This window comes from Dendrobates tinctorius, unplaced genomic scaffold (genome assembly GCF_039654945.1).
Source record: "Dendrobates tinctorius isolate UK_male_01 unplaced genomic scaffold, ASM3965494v1 ptg000458l, whole genome shotgun sequence".
Taxonomy (NCBI): domain Eukaryota; kingdom Metazoa; phylum Chordata; class Amphibia; order Anura; family Dendrobatidae; genus Dendrobates; species Dendrobates tinctorius.
In genome coordinates, this window is record NW_027362120.1 from 376,602 (window position 1) to 403,789 (window position 27,188).

Below are 27,188 nucleotides of genomic sequence, written 5' to 3' on the forward strand. Positions count from 1 at the left end.
ATTTTTACAGGATGAAAATGATGAAATGGTAAGACAGGATGTTGAGAAGGCTGAATTTTTAAATTCCTATTTTGCATCTGTTTTCTCTCAGAAAGGAAATGTAACACCAACTGTTATTCACTGTCCTATTAAGGGAATAGAAGAATCCAGGATATCTATAAACAGAAAGATAGTGAGGAAACACTTAGCTAACCTAAATGAATTCAAGTCTCCAGGTCCAGATGAATTACACCCCAGAGTACTGAAGGAGATAGCAGAAGAAATTTTTGAACCCCTCTCCATAATCTTTGAAAATTCTTGGAGAACAGGAGAAGTGCCAGAAGACTGGAGAAGAGCAAATGTTGTTCCTATCTTCAAAAAGGGGAAGAAGGTGGACCCAGGCAACTATAGGCCGGTGAGCCTGACTTCTATACCAGGAAAGATCTTTGAACAAATTATTAAACAACATGTATGTCAATACCTGGATAAGAATGAAGTGATCAAACAGAGTCAGCATGGGTTTGTAACTAATAAGTCATGTCAGACTAACTTAATTTCCTTCTATGACGGTATCACTGATTGGGTGGATCAAGGAAATGCTGTAGATATAGTATATCTTGACTTCAGCAAAGCATTTGACAAAGTCTCTCATACAATCCTTATTGAAAAAATGACTAAGTATGGAATGGACAAGGCAACTGTTAGGTGGATTCATAACTGGCTTAGTGATCGGACCCAAAGAGTGGTCGTAAATGGCTGCACATCCAGTTGGAAGAATGTCTCAAGTGGGGTACCACAGGGCTCTGTCCTGGGCCCTGTATTGTTCAACATCTTTATCAACGATTTAGATGAAGGAATTGAGGGTAAACTGATTAAATTTGCTGATGACACAAAGCTAGGAGGGATAGCTAATACTAGAGAAGAGAGAGAGAGGATTCAAAAAGATTTAAATAAACTGGAGAAGTGGGCAGCAACTAACAGAATGGTTTTTAACAGGGAAATATGCAAAGTACTACATCTGGGCAATAAAAATGAAAAAAGCATATATAGAATGGGAGGAATAGGGCTAAGTGACAGCACATGTGAAAAAGACTTGGGTATACTAATAGATCACAGACTGAATATGAGTCAACAGTGTGATGCAGCAGCAAAAAAGGCAAATGCAATTCTAGGATGTATTAACAGAAGCATACAGTCTAGATCACGTGAAGTCATTATTTCCCTCTACTCCTCTTTGGTCAGACCTCATCTGGAATATTGTGTCCAGTTTTGGGCACCACATTTTAAAAAAGACCTGTCTTATGAGGAAAGGTTGCAGGATTTGGGAATGTTTAGTTTGCAAAAGAGAAGACTGAGAGGAGACTTAATAGTGGTCTACAAATATCTAAAGGGCTGTCACATTGTAGAAGGATCATCGTTATTCTCATTTGCACAAGGAAAGACTAGAAGCAATGGGATGAAACTGAATGGGAGGAGACACAGATTAGATATTAGAAAAAACTTTTTGACAGTTAGAGTGATCAATGAGTGGAACAGGCTGCCACGAGAAGTGGTGAGTTCTCCTTCAATGGAAGTCTTCAAACAGAGGCTGGACAGACATCTGACTGGGATGATTTAGCGAATCCTGCTTTGAGCAGGGGGTTGGACCAGATGGCCCAGGAGGTCCCTTCCAACTCTATGATTCTATGATTCTATGATTCTATGACCTCCAGCAGGCCACTAACATCCATGTGTTTTCTCAAACTGTCAGAAACAGATTCCATAAGGGTGGTATGAGGGCATGACGTCCACAAGTGGGTGTTAAGCTTACAGCCCAACACCGTGCAGGGTGATTGGCATTTGCGAGAGAAGACCAAGATTGGACTATTCAACATTGGCACACTGTGCTCTTCATGATGAGAGCAGGTTCACACTGAACACATGTGACAAACACGACAGAGTCTGGAGACAATGTAGAGAACATAATGCTGCTTGCAACATCCTCCAGCATGACCGGTTTGGCAGAGGGTCAGTATTGTGAGGAGGCATTTCTTTAGAGGGCCGCACAACCCTCCATGTGCTAGCCAAATGTACTCTGACCATTGGGTACTGGGATGAGATCCTCAGACCCATTGTAAGACCATATGCAGGTGCAGTGGTCCCTGGGTTCCTTCTCATGCATGGCAATGCTAGACCTCATGAGGCTGATTTGTCAGCAGTTCCTGCATGATGAAGGCATTGATGCTATGAACTGCCTGCCCATTCACCAGACCTCAATCCAATCAAGCACATTTGGGACATCATGTCTCTTCCATCGACCCCACCAATGCCAAGGTCTGGGATGAGATCCTCAGGAGAACATCTGCCTCCTCATCAGGACCATGCCCAGGCATTGTAGGGAGGTCATAAAGGCACGTGGAGGCCACACACACTACTGAGCATTATTTCCTTGTCTTGAGGTATTTCCACTGAAGTTGGATCAGCCCGCAATTTGATTTTCCACTTTGATTTTGAGTATTATTCCAAATCCAGACGCCCATGGGATATTAATTTTGATTTCCATTGATCACTTTTATTTTTTATTGTTCTCAACACATTCCACTATGTAATGAATAAAGATTTGCAACTGAAATATTTCATTCTAGGATGTGGGATTTTAGTGTTCCATTTATTTTTTTTAGCAGTGTAGTATACGCTATGTCACTTACCCCATGTGCAGGGCATTGCAGTAGCTTAGATATACAGTACATGGTTATTACGCATTTCACTATGTAATGAATAAAGATTTGCAATTGGAATATTTCATTCAGTGATATCTAGAATGTGGTATTTTAGCGTTCTGTTTATTTTTTAAGCAGTGTACATTTCTAATTGAAGGCATTTGCTAATATTATTATTATTACACCTACTATGTATTGGGAAAGGATCTTGGAGACGGAAATACCCCTTTAACCCTCAAACATCAAACAAATTTAAACTGACATCTATAAACTGCAATGGAGACAGGAATGAAAAAGAAAAGTCAAGTTTTGAATTACATTCATTTCTTTTGAAAAATTGAAGGTGAAGAGGGTCATAGCTGTAATATTAGACCCTTGGTAAATGTATTGACATCTAGGAAAATCTTGTTATTAAGTGGAGAGTTCTGAAGCAGGGAAGTTACTTGCTGCCATTTTGGCTTCCATCACCAATGTTTTATGCCTATATATCACATCAATGTAATTTAACTCCTTTATTACCTGGAGATTTTTTTTCTTTTAATGCTCTTAGAATGTTTTTTTTTCTACCCTTTTTCCAAGAGCCATAACTTTTATATTTTTGTATTAATGTATCAACATGAGGGTTTTTCTGGATGCATTGTCCTTTAGCATTATATGGTTATTTACTTTAAGGCTATGTGCCTACGTATGCAGAAAATTTCTGCATGAAAACCGGACTCCTTCCCAGAAAACGCGCGTTTTTTTCCACTCATTTTTTGTGCATTTTTTACACACAAAATGCGCGTTTTTGATGCTTTTTTCCCGCGCATCCCCAGACACAAAGAAAATATCTAAAAATGCAGACTTTTCCGCAAAATTAGAGAGCATGCTGCGTTTTTTACCGTGAAGCGTTATTTTCACGGAAAAAAACACATCAATATGCACAAAAAGTGCAAAATGCATTAAAATGAATGGGATGCTTCTTTTAAGCAATTTTTAAGCATTTTTGCCGGTAAAAATGCTTAAAAAACATGAAAAAAAACGCTAGCGTGGGCACACAGCCTAAGGGTTGAGAATTTGGGTAGTAATTAACCGAAGGGCTGACTCATAGAATCATAGAATCGTAGAGTTGGAAGGGACCTCCTGGGCCATCTGGTCCAACCCCCTGCTCAAAGCAGGATTCGCTAAATCATCCCAGTCAGGTGTCTGTCCAGCCTCTGTTTGAAGACTTCCATTGAAGGAGAACTCACCACTTCTCGTGGCAGCCTGTTCCACTCATTGATCACTCTAACTGTCAAAAAGTTTTTTCTAATATCTAATCTGTGTCTCCTCCCATTCAGTTTCATCCCATTGCTTCTAGTTTTTCCTTTTGCAAATGAGAATAAAGTTGATCCTTCTACAATGTGACAGCCCTTTAGATATTTGTAGACAGCTATTAAGTCTTCTCTCAGTCTTCTCTTTTGCAAACTAAACATTCCCAAATCCTGCAACCTTTCTTCATAAGACAGGGTTTGCAGACCGGTCACCATTCTGGTCGCTCTTTTCTGAACTTGCTCCAGTTTGTTGATGTCTTTTTTAAAATGTGGAGCCCAATACTGGACACAATATTCCAGATGAGGTTTGACCAAAGAGGAGTAGAGGGAAATAATGACTTCACGTGATCTAGACTGTATGCTTCTGTTAATACATCCTAGAATTGCATTTGCCTTTTTTGCTGCTGCATCACACTGTTGACTCATATTCAGTCTGTGATCTATTAGTATACACAAGTCTTTTTCACATGTGCTGTCACTTAGCCCTATTCCTCACATTCTGTATATGCTTTTTTCATTTTTATTGCCCAGATGTAGTACTTTGCATTTCTCCCTGTTAAAAACCATTTTGTTAGTTGCTGCCACTTCTCCAGTTTATTTACATCTTTTTGGATCTTCTCTCTCTCTTCTCTAATATTAGCTATCCCTCCTAGCTTTGTGTCATCAGCAAATTTAATCAGTTTACCCTCAATTCCTTCATCTAAATCGTTGATAAAGATGTTGAACAATGCAGGGCCCAGGACAGAGCCCTGTGGTACCCCACTTGAGACATTCTTCCAACTGGATGTGCAGCCATTTACGACCACTCTTTGGGTCCGATCACTAAGCCAGTTATGAATCCACCTAACAGTTGCCTTGTCCATTCCATACTTAGTCATTTTTTCAATAAGGATTGTATGAGAGACTTTGTCAAATGCTTTGCTGAAGTCAAGATATACTATATCTACAGCATTTCCTTGATCCACCCAATCAGTGATTCCGTCATAGAAGGAAATTAAGTTAGTCTGACATGACTTATTAGTTACAAACCCATGCTGACTCTGTTTAATCACTTCATTTTCATCCAGGTACTGACATACATGTTGTTTAATAATTTGTTCAAAGATCTTTCCTGGTATAGAAGTCAGACTCACCGGCCTATAGTTGCCTGGGTCCACCTTCTTCCCCTTTTTGAAGATAGGAACAACATTTGCTCTTCTCCAGTCTTCTGGCACTTCTCCTGTTCTCCAAGAATTTTCAAAGATTATGGAGAGGGGTTCAAAAATGTCTTCCGCTATCTCCTTCAGTACTCTGGGGTGTAATTCATCTGGACCTGGAGACTTGAATTCATTTAGTTTAGCTAAGTGTTTCCTCACTATCTTTCTGTTTATAGATATCCTGGATTCTTCTATTCCCTTAATAGAACAGTGAATAACAGTTGATGTTACATTTCCTTTCTGAGAGAAAACAGATGCAAAATAGGAGTTTAAAACTTCAGCCTTCTCAACATCCTGTCTTACCATTTCATCATTTTCATCCTGTAAAAATCCTATAGCATCTTTGACTTTTCTTTTACTTTTGACATATCCCCAAAATCCTTTATTATTGCTTTTGACATCTCTTGCAAGCCTCAATTCATTTTCAGCTTTAGCTAATCTGATTTGTGCCCTGCAGGTTCTGCAGACAGCATTATATTCTTCTTTAGATATGCCTCCCTCTTTCCATTTTATAAACATTTTTTTCTTCCTTTTTAGCATGTGCTTAAGCTCTGTGTTCATCCATCCTGGTTTCCTTAAATGCTTCCTATTCTTCCCTCTTTTCGGAATTGTTAACAACTGTGCTTTGAGAATTTCATTTTTCAAGATTTCCCATCCTTCCTGGACATTTTTGTCTTTAAGGATATCCAGCCATTGGATCCCTCCAATTCTCTTTCTGAATCCCTTAAAATCTGCCTTTCTGAAATCTAACCTTGAAGTCTGAGTCTTCACAGGTCTTCCGCCTCTAGTTATCCAAAATTCTAAAATAGCATGGTCGCTACCTCCTAGGGTCCCAGCCACTTTTACCTCCTCAACCATTTCCTCCCTGTTTATAAGGATTAGATCCAAGGTAGCAGTTCCCCTTGTTTTCTCCCCTACCTTTTGGAAGATAAAATTGTCAGCAAGAGAGGATAAGAATTTCCTTGACCTGTTAGTTTTGCCTGAGAGAGATTCCCAACAAATGTCTGGATAGTTAAAATCTCCCATGACCACTATGTCATATTTTTTGGAGAACTTGGCCATTTGATGCATAAAGAGTTCATCCATATCTTCAGCTTGCACAGGCGGCCTGTAGTAAATGCCTACAATGGTGTCCTTTCCATTGTTCTGTCCTTGTATTCTTACCCAAACAGTTTCCACAGAACTCCCAGTCTCTGAAGCTTCAATCTCTGTGCAGATATACGCGTTTCTAACATACAATGCGACACCTCCTCCTCGTTTATCAAGTCTGTTTCTTGCAAATAAGTTGTATCCTTCTAGTCTTGTATTCCAATCATGTGTATCGTCCCACCAAGTTTCAGTGATTCCAGTGACATCATATTTCTTTTCCTGTGCTAGTAGTTCCAATTCTCCTTGTTTGTTGCCCATGCTTTGTGCATTGGTATAGAAACATTTTAGTTTGTGATTGTTTTCTCTTTCTCCAATATTTTTATTAATTAGATTCTTTTGTCTTTGTTCTTCCTTTCCACTTCTAATAGCAGAGTTCTCAATAGCTTTTGTCAGGTGTATGGCTTTTTCTGGTCTTTTGCTTCCCTTCCCATGTTGTTCTAGTTTAAAGCTCTCCTTACAAGTGTAGCAAGGCGACTTCCAAATACATGCTTTCCAGTCTTCGTAAGGTGCACACCATCTCTAGCAAGTAGTCCATCGTATAAGTCCGGTTGCCACAGTGGCATTGCCTCCCTCACAGGGGGTGATGACATGCCTGGAATCAAGGAGGGGTTCCCTAACCAGATAACACTTACATCCAACTCTTTTCTTGACTCCAGACCAGAAGGGGGAGCTCCAATCCCGGTTTCAGGAGAACTTCACTATGAGTTCTTGTTAGGGCTTGTGGATCGCACCAAATATAAATTATGAAAGGGTGCGATCACAACCCGGGGTCCACCGTGCAGAGATGGTATACTGCTGCTATACAACAATGGACAGCGAGTAGTAAAGTGCTCGCTTGACACCGGTGGTGACCACTAAGCCGGTGTGATAGGAAACGGGCTCTGTTACTGCACAGAGTCCGCAGAAACCTATGCCGAAGCCTGTTAAACCTCACAGGCTACGGCTAGAGGAGCGCTAGCATGAGGTCACAGGACACTGCTTCTGAGACACGAGAAGCGTGCCCCCTAGACCCGCTAGAGCCTGGAACCGCTACTGCGGAGCCAGGGAAAGTTCCCTCAAGAATGCTGTACCCTGTTAAATGTCACTTGGTGCAGCAAGCATTAGCTTACCGCTCTGAGCGTGTACTGACTGGCGCCCACTGGCGCTGACGGATGAGAGAGCTGAATGCACTGCGGCGCTAGACAGTGCCAGTACTAAGTGCTGACTCTAGCCTCTAAACCATACTGCCACGAGTATCATAGGGAAGTGGTTTCTTAATGAGTCATTCATCTGTCTCATACATCCATCATCACACACCACTATAAGCATAAGAACTAATGTCTATCATAGCGCATGGCGGGGCGACCATGGGAACCTTTTATAGCAGCGTCCTTCCGGGACCTTCCAGATGGTCTAATCTGAGCTGGAGAAGGAACTGAACATGTGACCTCCGATCTCCAATGAGAGATCGTCCCATGGGCATGCTCAGTGGACCTAAAGGAGGACTTTGTCCCTGAAGAAGTACGCTGCTGACCAGCATGTGTTGCTACAGCTGGACAAGAGGTGGCAGCAGCAACCAAACCCACAATGCTGGTGTGAGTAGAGCCCAGGGATTGACGAGTCTGCTGAGCAGACTCCACTGCAGCTGGAGAGGAATGGGAGACCACCGAAGGCAAAGCTCAGGATTCCTGCTGTGCCGCGGCAAGAACCCGACACCTAACATTACCCCCCTCCTAGGGCCCCCTCCTCTCTGAGCCTCGCTATGCTCAAATGCCGCAATAAGGAGTGGAGCATGGATGTTCTCCACTGGCTCCCAGGTCTGAGCCTCTGGACCATGACCCTTCCAGTCCACCAAATAAAACTTTTTACCACGCACCACCCTGCATCCCATGATGGCATTGACCTCAAACTCGTCCGAAGACAGGTCTGATGTCCCGGCAGATGGCTCGAAGAACCGGGACATTTGAACAGGTTTAAGGAGGGACACGTGGAAGGTGTCAGAGATAGCCAGGTGTGGTGGAAGGGCCAGGCGGTAGACCACTGGATTGATCTGCTCAAAGACCTTGAAGGGGCCAATGTAGCGAGGTCCAAACTTGGTTGGACTCGACCCGCAGCCTGATATTACAGGCGGAAAGCCACACTAAGTCACCAGGAGCAAAAGTTGGATCAGGGTGCTGGTGCGTGTCGGCGGATGCCCTCATTCTCTCCTTAGAGGCCCGGATGGCAACCTGAGTGTGGTCCCAAATGTCACGAGCTTCCACCGCCCTGTCTGCCACCCTGGAATCAGTGGACGACACGGGCATCGGAACAGGGACACGCGGATGCTGGCCGTAGTTTAGGAGGAACGGAGTCTGACCTGTAGGATCGGCCACTGCATTGTTCAAGGCAAATTCCACCCATGGTAGCAAGGATGCCCAGTCATCCTGCCTGGCCGAGACAAAATGTCACAGGTATGTGACCAGGGTCTGGTTAGCTCTCTCAACCAACCCGTTCGTCTCGGGGTGATAGGCCGAAGAGAGATTTAGCTCAATACTGAGCAGACTGCAGAGCTCCCTCCAAAACCGAGACACGAACTGGGGACCCCAGTCGCTGACTATCTTGTCTGGCATACCATGCAAGCGAAATACGTGTTTTATGAACAACGATGCCAGGCCCCGTGCAGAAGGTAGCCGCAAGAGTGGCACCAAGTTCACCATTTTACAAAAGTGATCAGTGACAACCCAGATGACCATGCTGCCACTGGACTTGAGCAGACCGACCACAAAGTCCACGCTGACCATCTCTCAAGGTCTGTCTGCCACCGGCAGGGGGTAAAGTAGCCCGGCAGGCCTCTGACGAGAAGGCCTGTTCTGGGTGCAGGAGACGCATGCCTGAATGTAATCTCCCACGTCCCGGGCCATATGCGGCCACCAATATGTCCTCGCCAAGAGTTCGGTGGTCTGCTTAGTCCCAAAGTGGCCTCCCACCCTGGACGCATGGGCCCAATAGAGAACTTCTGGTCGCAGACGGGCAGGGAAAAAGGTATTGCCCGGGGGCACTGTTTCAAGAGCGACCAGAGCCACAGTCCTCAAGCTCTCGGATGGGACGATTAGCCGAGGCTCAGCCTCCTCCTCCTCCAACGACACCATGGAGCGAGAGAGAGTATCGGCCCGGACGTTCCTCTCACCGGACAGATAATGAAGGGTGAAACGGAATCGGGAGAAAAACAGCGACCATCTGGCCTGGCGAGAATTCAGCCACTGGGCCATTTGGAGATATACCAGGTTTTTATGATCGGTGTACACCTGGAAGGGAAACCGCGCTCCCTCCAGGAGGTGTCTCCACTCAGAAAAGGCCAACTTCATTGCCAGCAACTCCCCGTTCCCGATGGAATAGTTCCTCTCCGCCGGTGAAAAGGTCTTAGAGAAAAAGAAGCAGGGGTGCTTTCGACCTTGAGCATCCTTTTGATAAAGGACCGCTCCGGCACCGACGGACGAGGCATCCACCTCCAGGATAAATGGTTTATCCACATTGGGACGATGGAGGATGGGAGCACCAGCAAAATGGATCTTGATGGAGGAGAAGTGTTATGAGTTCATTTTCCCCTTCACCATTGAGGTCAGATGAACTCCCTCTTCTGGTGAAGGAAGGTAGTGAGGCTGATTACCAAGCACCTGAGCTGGGAGAGGATGACTGGGCGACGGGGATCTCTGACTGGATATAAGGCAGCCGACGCCCTTCTGCCTCGCTGGTGATTTCTCTGTAGAATTCTAGGAGACCAGTCTGATTCCTGCTCCTCAAAAGCTAAGTTTTCTGCTTTGCCTTTTTGCATTTGTGTTTTGGTTTTAGTTTGCCTTGCTTTTCTGGATTCTGCCATTCCCTGCTGGGGTGAGCTGAATTCCTTTTTTGTCGGTTTGCACTGTCTTCAGAAAATACCTGAGTACTGACATAGTCTTTTTGAAGCCTAGCGTCTTCAGCACCTTTTTCCCTGTCAGTCTGTTGGCTCTTATTTTTATAGGGTTTTTTGCGGATTGCAGACAGCAGCTTTCCTATCCTGTCCTATCTAGTTAGCTTGGGCCCCATCATTTGCTCAGTCTATCTTTCTATCTGTGTTAGTGTTTTTTCTTCTTGCTTCACCGTCATTATATGTTGGGGGCTGCCTATTGCTTTGGGGTCTGCTCTGGGGCAGTTTAGATTTCCCTTTCTGTCTTTAGGCTAGGCAGTTCTCCGGCTGTGATCGAGGGGTCTAGGGCATCGTAGGAACCCCCCACGGCTACTGCTAATTGTTGTTGCTAGGTTCAGGGGTCTGCAATCCGATAGCTGCCAACTTCTCTGGTTTTCTGGACTTAGCTAGCATTTCTGTTTTTGCCTCCTACGGTGACTCATTCATAACAGAGAAGACCTCGGAGACCTGTTCTGGCCAAACTTTAGGATTGGCTCCCTTTTTGGTGAGGGCGACCAAGGGAGCCACCAAGGTGGAGAAGTGAGGAATGAACTGGCGCTAATAGTTAACGAACCCCAAAAAGTGCTACACCGCCTTAAGGGAGTGGGTTTCTTTCCAGTCCATCACCGCCTGCAATTTGACAGGATCCATAGGAAAACCCTGGGCCGAGATGATGTAGCCCAGGAAAGGCAAGGACTCCTGCTCAAACTGGCACTTCTCCAACTTGGCATAGAGGGAGTTCGCTCTCAAGCGGTCGAAGACCTTGCAAACGTCTCTCCGGTGGGAGTCCAAATCTGGAGAGAATACAAGGATGTCGTCCAGATAGACCACCACCGAGGTGGAGAGCATATCTCGGAAGACATCATTTACAAAGTCTTGGAAGACGGCTGGGGCATTACAGAGGCCAAAGGGCATGACTAGATACTCATAGTGGCCATCCCTGGTGTTAAAGGCCGTCTTCCATTCATCCCCCGCACGAATACGTATCAGGTTATAGGCCCCTCGTAGATCTAATTTGGAGAAAATCCTCGCTCCACGCAACCTATCGAACAGCTCGGATATCAGGGGCAGAGGGTATTTGTTCTTAGCGGTTATGACGTTATGACCCCTGTAATCAAGACAAGGACGAAATTCTCCATTATTCTTCTGCACGAAGAAGAATGCCGCCCCTGCTGGTGACACCGACTTCCTTATAAACCCTCTTGCCATCTTGCCAGATTCTCTCTGATATATTGTGACATGGCCTCCATCTCCGGGAGAGACAGGGGGTACACGTGACCCTGAGGAGGCTCCGCACCCAGCAAGAGGTCTATAGGACAGTCTTGGGTGCGATGCGGCGGAAGAGTCTCCGCCGCCTTTTTGGAGAATACATCCGCGTACTGCCGATAGTGCTCAGGGAGCGAGGAAAGATCCGTGGGGACCTCAGTGGAAGCTACCTGTATGCACTCCCTCACGCATCTACCCTCACAGGACTTGCTCCAACCTAGAATTCTCCCCGAGGACCACTCTATGTGAGGAGAGTGGCAACGCAACCAGGGAACTCCTAAGGGAACCTGATCGATCCCCTCTGCATAATCAGGAGAGACAAGGTCTCGTGGTTGGAAGGAGCCAGCAAGAGCCTAAGGGGAGCAGTCTGATGTGTAATTTGTGAGGGTAGGGTCGAGCCATTCACCACCCTGATGGTAACTGGGTGAGGTAACAGAAGTAAGGAGATTGCGTGCCGTTGGGCGAAGGCTGAAGACATAAAATTGCCTTCTGCCCCGGAGTCCACGCAAACCTCTACCACTAAGGTAGAAGGACCAAACTCTAGCGTCCCTTTAAAGGACAGCTTGGAGGAAAAAGTTCCTGTGTCTAGTTGGCCTCCTCCAATTACCACTAGACGCGGGCATTTCCCGACCGCTGTGGGCACCTGTTAGCCAAGTGACCAGGCTGTCAACACTGGAAACAGAGCACAGGGGTGCGCACCGAGCGGGACTTGTAGCCTGTGCGAGACACCTCCATGGCCTCAGGAGGCTCGATCACCCATTCGGTAGGTTCCAGAGGTTTAGAGAAGGTGGGAGCCAATCTAACCCTCGATCTGGACTGGGAATGCTCCAACCTGAGCTCCGTGAAACGGAGGTCTATGCGGGTGGAGATGGTAATAAGCTCCTCCAGAGTAACAGGAACCTCCCTGGTGGCCAGAGAGACCTTGACGTGCTCCGCCAAACCCCTCCAGAACACTGGTATAAGCACCTTGTCTGGCCATTCCAACTCGGAAGCCAGTGTCTGGAACTGGACGGCATAATGGCTGACCAAGAAGGTTCCCTATACCAGTGCCAACAATAGAAGCACGGTATCATGTGTGACCCATGGCCCCAGAAAGACCTGTTTTAGAGAGACCAGGAACTGGGAGGCACTCTATATCACGTGGTCCCCACGCTCCCACAGTGGAGTGGCTCATTCCAGAGCCCTGCCCGACAGGAGGGAGATAGTGAATCCCACCTTAGCCCATTCTGAAGGGAATCTCATAGCCAGCAGCTCAAGCTGAATAGAGCACTGGCTCACAAAACCCCTGCAGGAGGTGCTGTCACCCGAGAACTTATCAGGCAGTGGGAGACAGGACAAAGTCGGGGCAGGAATGGACGTGGAAGCGCGGGTAACAGCCTCTGCAGCTGCCTGTACAGCGACTGCAGTGACATCCACAGCTGAGGCTGACCTCTCGAGAACTGATAACCTGCCCTCCAGCTGCTGGAAATATCTCTGCAGACACTGGTTGTCCGTCATGCTAGCCAGACCCTGGCGCTATGATAATGTTAGGGCTTGTGGATCGCACCAAATATAAATTATGAATGGGTGTGTGAAGAACGAAAACACACCACCGCCACCAGTATGTGACGACAGCACCAGCACCCTGTGCCACCAATACGTCACGATCCCACCACTGGCACCAGTAGGTCAGTGATAACGGCCGTAATTTTGTGGCAGCCATAGCCCTTTCAAAACTCAGCCACATACCTTGCTTGGCTCACACCTTGAACCAAGTAGGTCAGCGGACGGAGGGATGCGACGCACTGCCAGCACACGGCTATCACAGGCACAGTGGGGGCTTATCTTAGTTATCCCACCACTGGTACCATGTGACAAAAATATACAGCAAGCTAATCTCGCTCTAACAATTTACCGCAGGGGGGTTATTTTGGATGCCCCACTGTTATGAATGAGTCACCGTAGGAGGCAAAAACAGAAACACTAGCTAAGTCCAGAAAACCAGGGAAGTTGGCAGCTATCGGATTGCAGACCCCTGAACCTATCAACAACAACTAGCAGTAGCCGTGGGGGGTTCCTACGGTGCCCTAGACCCCTCGATCACAGCCGGAGAACTAAATAGCCTAAAGACAGAAAGGGAAATCTAAACTGCCCCAGAGAAGACCCCAAAGCAATAGGCAGCCCCCAACATATAATGACGGTGAAGCAAGATGAAAAAACACTCACACAGATAGAAAGATAGGCTGAGCAAATGATGGGGCCCAAGCTAACTAAATAGGAAAGGATAGAAAAGCTGCTGTCTGCAATCCGCCAAAACCCTATCAAAACAAGAGCCAACAGACTGATAGGGAAAAAAGCCCTGAAGACGCTAGGCTTCAAAAAGACTATATCAGTACTCAGGTATTTTCTGAAGATAGAGCAAAAAGGAATTCAGCTCACCCCAGCAGGGAATGGCAGAAATCCAGAAAAACAAGGCAAAACAAAACCAAAACACAAATGCAAAAAGCAGAGCAGAAAACTTAGCTTTTGAGGAGCAGGAATCAGACTGGTCTCCTAGAATCCCTCAGAGAGATCACCAGCAAGGCAGAAGGGTGTCGGCTGCCTTATATCCAGTCAGGAATTCCAGTCACCCAGTCATCATCATCCTGCTCAGGTGCTTGGTAATCAGCCTCATTACCTTCCTTCGCCAGAAGAGAGAGTTCATCAGACCTCAATGGTGAAGGGGAAAATGAACTCACAACACCCCACCACTGCTAGCAACCTTCCAAGAACTGCAGGGATTTATGTATATCCCACTTTCACAGTTCCACTTTGGAACTTGCAGCTCTCTGGCGCCCCCCTTACCCTCAGGTCAGTCAGGGAACTGCACCTAGGATAATTAGTTGCCGGACGGCATGCTTTTTGTGCACGGGCAATTAGACTACTGCAGTGAGGGAATTATCAGTGCTGTGGCCGCAGCCCCCCTTATTTAGCATATAAGACCCTTCCATACTGCCAACTAGCCCAACCAACCGAACACACCACGCTGCCACCAGCCACGATTCAATTAATCAAACAATTAATTAAGAGGGTCCGTGGCAAACCCCCAAATTAGTAGCGATTATCTAAAAAAGGCGCATAGTTCATTTCTTAGAGCATGGAGTCAAACTGATAATTTTACGATTTATTCCCCAAAGTCGGGCAGTGATTACAAATATAAAAGCTGTTACAAAGTTGAGACAGTAAATATGTACAATGCAAATATGAAAATAACATGGATGAAAAGAGAAAGTACACTTACATGTGCTTAGTTGGTATTAGGCATCCCATGTGGCTCGGGGGATGGACGGCCAACCACACATCCCAAGACATCCGCACGTCTTGTCAGCGTCAAACTCCAGCTCAAACTGACTGATTTTTCCAAGGGAATGCCTTATAGCCTCTGCTGTGTGACATCACGGAAGGGGCAGATTGGAGAGGGTCAGCCCCCTACTCTTGGATTTAGAATCAAACTACAAAACTTAATATAACTGTATCTCGTAGGAGAAAGTTCACACAAACACGCACATGGTATCATTCTTTGAAGTTTGTTGACTACAATAATTCAAAACCGAATATGCAGTAGTTCGGACACACCGTTTAGAAGGAATCCATATCTCAGTTTTTGGGGGTGCTAGAACCGTGAAAACTAGGGGTAGAAAAGCTGGTTTTGTGCCCGTCGCAGGAATGTAATTATTATATCTCTGTGGTGTACGATTTTTGCAATATGACTTGTTTTAATGCTACTCATATTGATCCCAGCACATGTCCAGAGAACAAAGGACTTCCTTTCCTGGCTGTGCAAGGAGGGGGGAAGAGAGAATCCTCATTGTGATCTCAGATTTCACTGAGCTGCAAGCTGGAAGACGCTGGTCTGTGTGTTGTGGGGGAAGAGGGGGGGTTGCAGCTACATGACAGGCTGGTCTCCTCAGTGTGTAGCAATGGGAGATTCTAGAAAATTCTGAAAAATCATATCTTACATTACACCTCCCCCTTTTAGAGGGCACTACAGAGGCATTACCTGTTGTGAGTTCATTCTCTGGTTCACCAGTTGTGAGTTCCCCTTCTGGACTCCCTCTGGTGGTGACGGGAGGCGGTGCGGCAGGTTTGATCGGTGGAGATCTGCCATCTGAGAATGAGGATGACGATTGGATCTCAGGATTCTCAGATTGGATTTAAGACAGCCGATGCCCTATTCAGTTGCTGGTGATTCCTTTTGGCTTGTCAGCTCTTGGTTTTCAGCTCTGTTCCAGTCATCTAAAGCTAAGTTTTTCTGCTAATGTTCACACTTGATTTTGTTGGTCTATTCAGTTTTTTGTGTGGTCTGCAAGCCCCGGCTGGGGGCTGAGCTGAATTTCCACTCTTATTTATCAGTATTTTGCCAATTGGCTTTTTGTCCCTTACTAGTTCGGTCTCTTTTTGCTCTGTCTCAGAATATTTCAGAGTGCTGATATAGTGGGAGAAGTTTAGTGACTTCAGGGTTAATTTTGCTATCAGAAGTGTTGGACATTATTTTGTAGGGTTTTTATGCAGGTTGCAGACAGTGTCTTTCCTTTCCTTTCCTGTCTAGTTAGTTTGGGCCCCATCATTTGCTCAGCCTATTTTCCTGCCTGTGTTTGTGCCTTCACCTTGTTTCACCGTCAATACATGTGTGGGGGCTATCTATTCCTTTGGGGTCTGCTCTGGGGCAGTTAGTTTTCCCTTTCCTTGCTTTAGGCTTATGTAGTCCTCCGGCCGTGACGAGGCATCTAGGTTCATCGTAGGCACGCTCCATGGCTACTGCTAGTTGTGTGGTAAGATCAGGGATCTGCAATCTGCATAGTTACCAACCACTCTGGTTTTCTGTGGCTTAGCTTGTTTTTCTTTTTTCTCCTCGGTGACCCATTCATAACAATTACCTGTCGGTAATCGTCCATACGCACTTCAGCGGGTTCGCCCCGGCGGGACAACCCATCGGCATTACCATGTTCGCTGCCCTTTTTGTGTTGTACTGTAAAGTCGTATTGTTGAAGGGCAAGGCTCCAGCGGAGCAACCTTCCATTGATTCCGGACACTGTGTGCAACCAGCTCAGAGGGTTGTGGTCGGTTACCACCGTGAAGGTGCGCCCGTACAGGTAGGGCTGCAAACGTTGCAGGGCCCACACCATGGCCAGGCACTCCTTCTCGATGGTGGAGTATGCCACCTCCCTCGGCAAAAGTTTTCAGCTCAGGTACAACACGGGGTGCTCCTGGTTCCCCGAGTCAACCTGGCTGAGCTAGCACCAAGGCCAAACTCGCTGGCGTCGGTCTGTACCAGGAACGGGCGACTGCTGTCGACTGCTTTCAACACTGGAGAGTTGCACAGGGCTGTTTTCAAAGCTTGGAAGGCCGCCTCACAGTCATCTGTCCAGTTGACTGTTTGGTGTAGCCTCTGCTTGGTGAGGTCGGTCAAGGGTTTTGCAAGGGCGCTATAGTGTTGTACGAACCGCCTATAGTACCCTGCAGTGCCCAAGAAGGACTTCACCTGTTTCTTGGTCCTTGGGGTGGGCCAGGACACGATTGCGTCCACCTTTTCTGGCTCTGGACTCATGGAACCCCCGCCTACCCGGTGCCCCAGGTAGTGGACCTCGCTCATGCCCATCGGGCACTTTCCCGGCTTGATAGTGAGGCCTGCCTGGTGAAGATGCTTGAGCATCTCCTGGAGATGCTGAAGGTGTTCCTCCCAGGTGGAACTGAAGATGGCGATGTCGTCCAAGTACGCCACTGCGTACTCCTCCAGTCCCCAGAGCAGGTGGTTGACCATGCGCTGGAAAGTGGCAGGGGCATTTTTCATGCCGAAGGGCATGACTGTGGACTCGTACAGTCCAAAGGGGGTGATAAAGGCGGATTTCTCCTGTGCCTCAGGGCTCAGGGGGATCTGCCAGTATCCCCGACTCATAGCCATGATGGATATGTACCTTGCTTTCGCCAACCACTCAAGCAGATCCTCGATGCGCGGCATCGGGTGGGCATCAGAGGTTGTGATGGCATTGAGCCCCCTGTAGTCCACGCAGAACCGGGTGGTTCGATCATTTTTAGGCACGAGGACTACAGGTGAGGCCCACACGCTTTTTGACCGTCGAATCACCCCCAGCCTTAACATCTCATCGATCTCTTGGCGCATGACCTGTTGCACCTCCTCAGAGATCCGATAAGGTGTTCGCCGTAGTGGGGCGTGATTCCCGGTGTCCACCTCATGAACCGCTAACTCCGTCCTCCCAGGTCGGTTGGTGAACACGACCCGGAAAGGTTCCAGGGTTTCCACCAACTGCGACCGCTGGGATACGGTTAGCAAACCACCTATCTCCATGTCCTCAATGGACCCATTGGCCTTGGCTTGGGCCAGAATGTCCAGGAGGGGATCTTCCTCCCCATCCTCGGGCAGGTTGTAGACCGGTAGGACGCAAGCTTCACTGGTGCGCCTTCAGCATATTGGTGACTGGGTTGAGCTGTTGGTGGACGACGTATGGGCCTTCCCAGGCTGCCTGAAGCTTATCGGTTGGTACGGGGACCAGCACCCACACCTTTTGACCCACCTGGTAGGTCCGCTCCCGGGCGTTGTGGTTGTACCAGTGCTTTGGTTCAGCCTGAGCCTGCGTCATGTTGTCATGCACCAACTGCATCAAGGTCTGCATCTTGTCACGGAAGCGCATGACATAATCCACGATCGACATTTCTGTGGGGTTTGGCTCCTCTTCCCAGGATTCTCTTATCAACCCAAGGGGTCCCCAGACTCGCCTGCCATACAGGAGCTCGAAGGGGGAGAACCCGGTCGAGGCCTGCGGAACTTGTCATGATCCCGGTGCAGGTTTTGACCTGCACGTCAGGGGTTAATGTCTTGAGCTCAGTGCAGGCTTTGACCTGCACACCTGGGGTTAATTATTGTGGCCTCTCTTTGGTTCAGGCAGAGCTTTTTATTGCCCTGAGATACTCCAATGCCTGTCAGTTATACTTTTGCCTTTGGCCGAGTGTTGTGACCTCTGTGTGATTGTTCGTTGTCTTATAGCTTGCTTATATGGTTCTGATCTGGTTCTGTCCCCCATTGTGAGTTTGCCTGTTGATTCTGTACTGTATATCTGCTTCTCTGGTTTCTGACTTCTTGGCTGCGTCTTGACTATCCGTTCTGTCTTGCCCTTTGGTAATTGTCGTGCTCTCTCGTGCTTTGACCCTGATCTGGTTTATTTCCCTGTCTATGCCTATTAGTAACTGTGTTCCGTAGTTACCATTCTAGGAGTTTTCCTGCAGCTCCTAACTCTCAGGAGTTTAGGCCACGCCCCCAGCAGTCACATGCTTCAGGTCCTGTGGGTCTGAAGCTCGCATCTTCTCTGCTGGTGCCCGTTCCACAGGTATCTCTGAGCACAGGTTGTCTTAATCAGGACACGCGCACTGGCTCAGTGAGCAAGTGCAGTGCGGTGTTCCTGACAGAACTTCTCTGTAAGCGAATAGCAGGTGTGGGAGGTACCGCTCCCAGTCGCGCCCTTGGGTCTCAACCAGCATGCGGAGCATCTGTTTGAGGGTACCATTGAAGCGTTCAAACAAACCATTAGTCTGTGGGTGATACGCACTCGATACCAGGTGCTTCACCTGAATTTTCTCACAGAGAGCCTCCATTAGGCGAGACATGAATTGGGTCCCTTGATCGGTAAGCATCTCCCTGAGAAATCCTACCCTTGAAAAGATGGCCACCAGTGCGTCAGCCACCTTATTTGCCCTGGTTGAAGACAGAGCTACTGCCTCTGGGTTCCGGGTAGCGTAGTCTACCACGGTGAGAATGTATTGCTTTCCAGAGCTGCTGGGGATATCCAGCGGGCCAACAATATCCACCGCGATTCTCTGGAAAGGCTCCTCTATCACTGGCAAAGGGATAAGGGGAGCCTTAAGAGCAGGCCCCACCTTACCCACCTTTTGACAGGTGGCACAGGTGCGGCAGTATTGTGTTACATCTGTCCCCATCTTGGGCCAATAGAGTGTTGAGACAGCCGTGCCTTTGTTTTGCTGATCCCCAAGTGTCCAGCGAGTGGAATCTCATGGGCAATCCGCAACAACTCAGTTCTGAACTGTAAGGGGACGACCAGCTGTCTTTCTCTCAACCACTCCTTTTGGGATTCTCCGGGTACTGTCTTCCGGTACAACCTTCCCCGCTCCCAGAACACCCTCTCCTTATCAGGCTTGGAGGTGGGCGCCTCGGCGAGGTGTCTCAATTTCTCCAGGCTTGCATCTGAGTGCAGAGCAGCCTGGAACTCCTTGCTGGAGGCAGCCAGAAGTGACGTCAGGGTTCCTTCCTTACTGGAACCCTCTGGAACCTGCTCTGGGTTCACTTCTGGTTAATTCTCTCTTGTAGCAGAAGAGGGCCCAGAAGACAGGGCGCTACCTGCGATCTGGGCACTCTGACTGCGTGTGACAGCTGCTACGTATGCTGTCTCCCTGGGGATTTCTACAGACCCACCAGTCGGTGCTGCTATGGGCTCTACCTCCCCATCCACCCCCAACATTTCAGGAGCAGTGCTACTTATGGGCCAGTTACCTTCCTCGGTGGCACTGGTCAGTTGCATGGCATTACCTTCCTCATGGTCCCCATGCACCTCCCCATTTCCTTGAGCACCGTTGCTTGCTCCTGCCAGGGGTTCCTCAGCCGGCTCACTCCGCAGAGTGACGGGACTGAGCACTTCGGTACCTGTGGACACATCTACCGTTTCAAAGAAATGGTTAACAGGTTCAGTCGGCACAGATACATCATCATCATCACTCCTAGGAAAAGAATGGTTATCAGTAGAGTTGAGCGACTTTTGGTTTTTTAGGGTCGCGTTTCGTTTCGTGAAAAGATCGTCCGATTATAGGGAAAAGTCGGGGTCGTCCCAAAACACGAAACCCAATGTAAGTCAATGGTGAATAAAAGTCGGCAGTGAGAGGAGGACAGGAAACACACCTACAGTGCCCATTTGAATGCCAAAAGCATCAATTCTTCTTACTTAAGCTTGTCAACCTTAATTAACTTCATAATACAAGTTACGCACTGAAAAATGGGGGTTATTTGGCTAAATTTGTGGGGGGGGAGGGCTGGCTGCAGGTTTTCATGTGCCCTGGGCGAAAGAGCGCCCCTTTAACACATACCACAACTCATCATGCTCCGATACGGCAGAGAAATAGCGGTATAGTACAATGAAAAATACCTCACTTTTTACATCTCATGACGAGGCCCATCTATTTCTCCATACAAAATCATTGGTCCCATATAATGTTTGAAACAGTATATGATGAGCTCCACATAATGCTACAGTATATGTTGGTCCCCATGGATGAAGCTCCACTGTCTTATGGGCCCAAATAATGCTCCAAACATAATGGGCCCCATTTCTAATGCTCTAGTATATAATGGGCCCTGTAAATGCTGCTCCAGTGTCTGATGTCCACCTTTGGAATGTTCCAGTGTATGGTGGGCCCCATCTATCATTCTCCAGAGTATAGTGCTCCCCAAAAATTGCTGTCCCAACATAGAAAACAATCAAATAAGTCTCCTCGCTAGGGAATCCCTGTACTTGTCTGGACAGGTGCTGTAGCTTGCTTAACAGCTCGCCAGCCGTTCTCACGCCCAGTATGGATTGCACGTGATTGCACAAAGGTTAGAAAGGGTACTGTATCCCTGGATAACATGTATGGATAGCGTACACATTCAAAATATATGTCTATACAGCATGAGGCAGGCTCAGACGGTGTTAGGCCCAGTATGGATTGCACGTCATTGCACAAAGTTTAGAAAGGGTACCGTATCCCCGGATAACATGTATGGATAGCGTACACATTCAAAATATATGTCTATACAGCATGAGGCAGGCTCAGACGGTGTTAGGTCCAGTATGGATTGCACGTCATTGCACAAAGGTTAGAAGGGGTACCGTATCCCCGGATAACATGTATGGATAGCGTACACATTCAAAATATATGTCTATACAGCATGAGGCAGGCTCAGACGGTGTTAGGCCCAGGATGGATTGCACGTCATTGCACAAAGGTTAGAAGGGGTACCTTATCCCCGGATAACATGTATGGATAGCGTACACATTCAAAATATATGTCTATACAGCATGAGGCAGGCTCAGACGGTGTTAGGCCCAGTATGGATTGCACGTCATTGCACAAAGGTTAGAAGGGGTACCGTATCCCCGGATAACATGTATGGATAGCGTACACATTCAAAATATATGTCTATACAGCATGAGGCAGGCTCAGACGGTGTTAGGCCCAGTATGGATTGCACGTCATTGCACAAAGGTTAGAAAGGGTACCGCATCCCCGGATAACATGTATGGATAGCGTACACATTCAAAATATATGTCTATACAGCATGAGGCAGGCTCAGACGGTGTTAGGCCCAGTATGGATTGCACGTCATTGCACAAAGGTTAGAAAGGGTACCGTATCCCCGGATAACATGTATGGATAGCGTACACATTCAAAATATATGTCTATACAGCATGAGGCAGGCTCAGACGGTGTTAGGCCCAGTATGGATTGCACGTCATTGCACAAAGGTTAGAAGGGGTACCGTATCCCCGGATAACATGTATGGATAGCGTACACATTCAAAATATATGTCTATACAGCATGAGGCAGGCTCAGACGGTGTTAGGCCCAGTATGGATTGCACGTCATTGCACAAAGGTTAGAAGGGGTACCTTATCCCCGGATAACATGTATGGATAGCGTACACATTCAAAATATATGTCTATACAGCATGAGGCAGGCTCAGACGGTGTTAGGCCCAGTATGGATTGCACGTCATTGCACAAAGGTTAGAAGGGGTACCGTATCCCCGGATAACATGTATGGATAGCGTACACATTCAAAATATATGTCTATACAGCATGAGGCAGGCTCAGACGGTGTTAGGCCCAGTATGGATTGCACGTCATTGCACAAAGGTTAGAAAGGGTACCGTATCCCCGGATAACATGTATGGATAGCGTACACATTCAAAATATATGTCTATACAGCATGAGGCAGGCTCAGACGGTGTTAGGCCCAGTATGGATTGCACGTCATTGCACAAAGGTTAGAAGGGGTACCGTATCCCCGGATAACATGTATGGATAGCGTACACATTCAAAATATATGTCTATACAGCATGAGGCAGGCTCAAACGGTGTTAGGCCCAGTATGGATTGCACGTCATTGCACAAAGGTTAGAAGGGGTACCGTATCCCCGGATAACATGTATGGATAGCGTACACATTCAAAATATATGTCTATACAGCATGAGGCAGGCTCAGACGGTGTTAGGCCCAGTATGGATTGCACGTCATTGCACAAAGGTTAGAAGGGGTACCTTATCCCCGGATAACATGTATGGATAGCGTACACATTCAAAATATATGTCTATACAGCATGAGGCAGGCTCAGACGGTGTTAGGCCCAGTATGGATTGCACGTCATTGCACAAAGGTTAGAAAGGGTACCGTATCCCCGGATAACATGTATGGATAGCGTACACATTCAAAATATATGTCTATACAGCATGAGGCAGGCTCAGACGGTGTTAGGCCCAGTATGGATTGCACGTCATTGCACAAAGGTTAGAAAGGGTACCGTATCCCCGGATAACATGTATGGATAGCGTACACATTCAAAATATATGTCTATACAGCATGAGGCAGGCTCAGACGGTGTTAGGCCCAGTATGGATTGCACGTCATTGCACAAAGGTTAGAAGGGGTACCGTATCCCCGGATAACATGTATGGATAGCGTACACATTCAAAATATATGTCTATACAGCATGAGGCAGGCTCAAACGGTGTTAGGCCCAGTATGGATTGCACGTCATTGCACAAAGGTTAGAAGGGGTACCGTATCCCCGGATAACATGTATGGATAGCGTACACATTCAAAATATATGTCTATACAGCATGAGGCAGGCTCAGACGGTGTTAGGCCCAGTATGGATTGCACGTCATTGCACAAAGGTTAGAAGGGGTACCGTATCCCCGGATAACATGTATGGATAGCGTACACATTCAAAATATATGTCTATACAGCATGAGGCAGGCTCAGACGGTGTTAGGCCCAGTATGGATTGCACGTCATTGCACAAAGGTTAGAAAGGGTACCGTATCCCCGGATAACATGTATGGATAGCGTACACATTCAAAATATATGTCTATACAGCATGAGGCAGGCTCAGACGGTGTTAGGCCCAGGATGGATTGCACGTCATTGCACAAAGGTTAGAAGGGGTACCGTATCCCCGGATAACATGTATGGATAGCGTACACATTCAAAATATATGTCTATACAGCATGAGGCAGGCTCAGACGGTGTTAGGCCCAGTATGGATTGCACGTCATTGCACAAAGGTTAGAAAGGGTACCGTATCCCCGGATAACATGTATGGATAGCGTACACATTCAAAATATATGTCTATACAGCATGAGGCAGGCTCAGACGGTGTTAGGTCCAGTATGGATTGCACGTCATTGCACAAAGGTTAGAAGGGGTACCGTATCCCCGGATAACATGTATGGATAGCGTACACATTCAAAATATATGTCTATACAGCATGAGGCAGGCTCAGACGGTGTTAGGCCCAGTATGGATTGCACGTCATTGCACAAAGGTTAGAAGGGGTACCGTATCCCCGGATAACATGTATGGATAGCGTACACATTCAAAATATATGTCTATACAGCATGAGGCAGGCTCAGACGGTGTTAGGCCCAGTATGGATTGCACGTCATTGCACAAAGGTTAGAAGGGGTACCGTATCCCCGGATAACATGTATGGATAGCGTACACATTCAAAATATATGTCTATACAGCATGAGGCAGGCTCAGACGGTGTTAGGCCCAGTATGGATTGCACGTCATTGCACAAAGGTTAGAAAGGGTACCGTATCCCCGGATAACATGTATGGATAGCGTACCCATTCAAAATATATGTCTATACAGCATGAGGCAGGCTCAGACGGTGTTAGGCCCAGTATGGATTGCACGTCATTGCACAAAGGTTAGAAGGGGTACCGTATCCCCGGATAACATGTATGGATAGCGTACACATTCAAAATATATGTCTATACAGCATGAGGCAGGCTCAGACGGTGTTAGGCCCAGTATGGATTGCACGTCATTGCACCAAGGTTAGAAAGGGTACCGTATCCCTGGATAACATGTATGGATAGCGTACACATTCAAAATATATGTCTCAGGAGGCAGGCTCAGACGGTGTCAGGCACAGTATGGATTTGACGGCCCAGATTACACAGCGGAGGAGCAGGGAGAGGTAAAGATTGCAAATGCTGGGGCCCTGGCCAAGCAAGGGGGGCCCACTCGTGGGCGTTGGTACTGGCACTGGGCCCCTCATAGTACAGCGGTGTGTCTGACGGCGGGTGTGCACCACCACCGTCAGAGACACTTGATTGCACTATGAGGGACCCTGTGCCAGTGCCCGCGCCCAAGAGTCGGCCTACCCACCTGTCCAGGGCAACGGCACTCGCACGGTGTCGTGCGCTAGGTGGTGACCCCGGCCATGGGGGGGGAGGCAGCACAGTTAGGGAGTTTTAGAAAGTGGCATATGTTGATGTTGGACATTCAGCTGATGCAAAAGGCGAAATAGGTGAAGTACCAGGAAGAGGTGGACCAAAGCAAGCCATTTTTCTGTCACCCTATGTGTCATCAGGGGAAGGTGGGACAAAATCCTTGGAAACCCATGCGTGGTTCATTTTAATGAAGGTTAGGTCATCCACATTTTGGGTTGACAGACGGGTCCTTTTTTCTGTCAGGATTGATCCAGCTGCACTGAAGACTCTTTCCGATAGCACACTTGCAGCTGGGCAAGCGAGCTCCTGTAAGGCATATTGGGCCAATTCAGGCCAGGTGTCCAGTTTAGCGACCCAATAGTCAAAGGGGAATGACCTGTGTGGGAGAACATCGATATGGGAGGAAAAGTAGTTTGTAACCATAGTTGACAACTGCTGTCTCCTGTCACTTTCCATCGATGCAGTATTACCAGTTGTGTGAGCGGTATTTGAAAAATCAGTCCACAACATTGTCATGAAACCCCTGTCTCCAACGCCACTTCTGCTGTGTGCACCACGAACACCTCTGCCAAGCTGCCCCCGGCCCGTACGGCTCGTGTGAGAACCATCACCGCTGCTGTGTGCTGGGAATGCCTCAAGCAACCGATTTGCCAGAGTTGCTTGTTTATTAGCCAATATTAGGTCAAGGTTCTCCTGTGGCATGATGTTTTGTAATTTGCCTTTATAGCGTGGATCCAGGATGCTGGCCAACCAGTAGTCGTCATCGTTCATCATTTTGGCAATGCGGGGGTCCCTTTTTAGGATCCGCAAGGCATAATCTGACATGTGGGCCAATGTTCCCGGTGTCAATGATGCACTGCGAGTTTTTTTGTCTTCTTCCCTGCCTAACGCTCTCCCTACAGAACCAGCAGCAACCTCTCCCTATACTAAGATCGGCAGAAGTAAGATGGCGGTCGGCGTGCACGCCCTTTTATACCCCCTGTGACGCCCACCAAAGCAAGCCAATCACTTGCATGCCCTTCTGAAAGATGGTGGTGACCCGTGCCTATGTCATCACGTTGCCCACAGTCTCCGTGGATCCTGATTGGCTGAAAAAGAGCGCAAAACAAACTTTTGAAACGCGACTTTGGCGCGTAAGTCGCCGACCTCGTGGCCGACCTCATCCTAGGGTCGGGTTTCGTTTCATGAAACCCGACTTTGCCAAAAGTCGGCGACTTTTGAATTTTTTCGACCCGTTTCGCTCAACTCTAGTTATCAGATTTCTTTGGTGCATTTACATCACCATCAGCATCATTCCTGGGGAAAGAAGGGTTGTTAGTTGCATCATTACTCAAGTCATTAGCAGGTAACACATTCAGTTTCCCATCATCATCATCATCACCAGGGTTAACGTTACCATTATTATCAGACTGGGGAGGGGTGTCAGGGACGTAGTATGCAACCATCCTCCCCAAGTCAGTCCCCAATAAAACATCAGTGGGCAGGTTTTCAGACACTCCCACTTCCCTCAACCCGCTCCCAGCACCCAAATCAAGGAATACCCGGGCCACTGGCAAGGGACAGCGGGTACCCCCGATCCTGGTGACAGTCAGGGTTTTCCCCTCAACAAACTCTTCAGGGGCCGCCAGTCCAGGACGGATGAGGGTTCGTTCAGCCCTGGTGTCCTTGAGGCCTGTAGCAAGAGGGGCCCCCACCTGGATGGGTTGAACATTGTTGTCCATCCTCCCAACCACACCTCCCACCAACAGAACAGAGGCGTTGGACCCAAGGGCCTTGGCTGGGGGGTTCTTCGGCTTTTCCGGACAGGTGTAACTGATGTGACCAGGGACAGGGCCTCCGGAGGGTCGGATAGCTGGGGCACTGGGGTTGGTTGTAGGCTTAGCCCCTCTCCAGCTGGTGGTGACTGGCCTCCGCGTCTCTGGCTTCCTGTTGGCCTCATAGTTGTCGGCGATCTGCGCTGCTTTGTCCGCATTCGTTGGTTCGCGGTCCAGGATGAACTGTCGGACCTCAGCTGGGCAGAGATGCAGGAACTGGTCTTTGATCATCAGGTCCTATAGCAGCTCAAAGGAATCAACGGACAGTCCATGGATCCACTGATCAAAGTGGGTCCTGAGTCCTTGCACCACATCGCTATAGCTATAGTGTGGGCCACGTTGGAGGTTC